The sequence below is a fragment of the Bactrocera latifrons genome, unplaced genomic scaffold (genome assembly GCF_001853355.1).
Source record: "Bactrocera latifrons isolate USDA-ARS-PBARC rearing strain unplaced genomic scaffold, ASM185335v1 scaffold_124, whole genome shotgun sequence".
NCBI lineage: Eukaryota > Metazoa > Arthropoda > Insecta > Diptera > Tephritidae > Bactrocera > Bactrocera latifrons.
Genome location: NW_017534675.1, coordinates 528,081 through 530,279, shown reverse-complemented (window position 1 = coordinate 530,279; position 2,199 = coordinate 528,081). Strand labels below are relative to the sequence as shown.

The 2,199-nt window shown below is 30.8% G+C and overlaps 1 protein-coding gene across 2 annotated transcripts in view; it reads left to right on the top strand.

The window, feature by feature from the left end:
• Positions 1–1,501, top strand: part of LOC108978613 (WD repeat-containing protein 81) — an 18,241-nt gene extending 16,740 nt beyond the window's left edge. The window contains exons 8-9 of one of the 2 annotated variants that reach the window (XR_001994124.1): positions 473–744; positions 1,127–1,501. The gene's annotated coding sequence lies outside the window, so the exon portion shown is untranslated. The remainder of the gene's footprint in view (positions 1–472; positions 745–1,126) is intronic. The other variant, XR_001994125.1, reaches the window with a different exon arrangement.
• Positions 1,502–2,199: the final 698 nt, after the last annotated feature.

Below are 2,199 nucleotides of genomic sequence, written 5' to 3'. Positions count from 1 at the left end.
AGCCTGCATGTATGTGCGAGCGTGTGTGTGCAGCAGAGCACACGCTAGGGTGGTCGGACAGGTTTTTTCTCCGGAATAAAATCTTTAAAAAATTTGCATATAAAAAATTTTGTTTTTTAATAAGAAAGGAACATTTTTAAATAAAATACATATTATTTTAAATACTAAAAAATATTTATTTTATATATAAATTTTTTTCAGTTTAAAATTCCTGTAAGCAATTGGTAATTGTTTGTAAAAAAGTGAAATACGCAGCTTCTGTCTCTTATACACATCTAGATGTGTATAAGAGACAGAAGCTGCGTATTTCACTTTTTTACAAACAATTACCAATTGCTTACAGGAATTTTAAACTGAAAAAAATTTATATATAAAATAAATATTTTTTAGTATTTAAAATAATATGTATTTTATTTAAAAATGTTCCTTTCTTATTAAAAAACAAAATTTTTTATATGCAAATTTTTTAAAGATTTTATTCCGGAGAAAAAACCTGTCCGACCACCCTAGCGTGTGCTCTGCTGCACACACACGCTCGCACATACATGCAGGCTGCGCTGCTCGCAAATTTGCGGCAGCGAAAAAGCAGCGAGTTGCCTACTTGCTGGTTATGGGCGCCTAGTACCAAACGATTAAATTCAGTTTAACCATCCACCGAGCAATTTGTGCTGCGCCGACGTCGACTGCGTATATTGACTGCGACCATGTTAACGCGCAAATTGCATATTTTAAAGACTGTCAGTGGTAAATAAATACGAAATACTTACTTTTTGTGATTTTTCCAATAAAATTCGTACAACCTCGTGCTTTATTTTTTATTTATATAATTTTTTGTTCAATTTAAATAAAATTGTGTTACGTTTTTTCGCATTTATCTATGCATACACATGCTATATACATTTATCCATAGCAGAGGCAACATATTTTACCATGGTAAAGTGGCACGCGTTGGCCATTCATTCAATTATACTCATTGTCATCTGTAAGAGCATACGCTGCGAGCAAGCACACCACACACACATGCTCCATGGCTTACTCTGGGCGCGTGTGCAAGCCAACAGCCGGTGTGCACATATTGGTGTATTACATGTATCTAATAATTTTGTTTTGCTTTCGTATCTAACAGCTTTCTATTGGATTCGATGTGCGGATACTGTTTGGTGTTGAACTGTGCGTCGCGCTATTATTCCTGTCAGCTTGGTAAGAATGTTTGTTGTCGTGTCTGCGAGGCGACAGTGAAAAAAGCAGCAGGCAGTTCTAGCTAGACATTATGTAGACAAACAAGCGCACATTCGTCAAACGTTTTGGTCGTCGTTGGCACAAGCAATCCCCGTGGATAAGTTGGCGTTGCGATATGTATACGTGAAGAATCCAGCAAACAGGAATTGGCAATGGAAATCCAACCGTTGTGCGATGTGAAGGATTAGCGCCCAAATTTTTACATATTTACATATAAATATTATTGTTTAATGCTACTATTTTTAGAAATTTTTCAAATATTACATACAAACAATCTTTAAATAAAAAAAACGTACAATTAATACATTAATGTCAATAAAATGTTTAACCCTCGCGCAAATATATGACATATTTATATATAAATATTACATTTAGAATAAAATTAATTTGTGGTGTGTTATATGCTTATATTACTACTACTTATTAAAAGCATGTTTTGGAAACAAATTGTGTCTGTGCATGAAAATACAATTTAGTGTGATTAATATCTACGTACATACAATAATTAACTTAAAAATTTAAATTTTTTTCACTTAAAAGGATTTCAAATTCTTCACAGGCTTGTTTATAATTATTTTTAAAATTAATTGATTAAGAAAAACATTAGATATAACTGACGCAAAGTACCTGCATTAACTATTTCCTTTAAAACTCCGGACTTGTACGGACGTTTACTTTTTTTTTTAATTTTTGAAAAATTTAATTTTTAATGTAAAATAGTAAACAAAAAAAAAAAAAACAAAGGAAAGTACTAAAACTTTTGGCGATAGAAACTTAAAGTTTTTAAATATTTACTTAAAAATAATATTAAAAAGTAAAACCAAACTAATTACCGTAAATTTACAATAATTCCACTGAAATTGTTAATCACATTTTTATCTTTAGCTAGAAATTATGATAAATGACTAAAACCTATCTAAATAAAATTATAATTTTTAAAAGAAATTAAGAAATCACAAA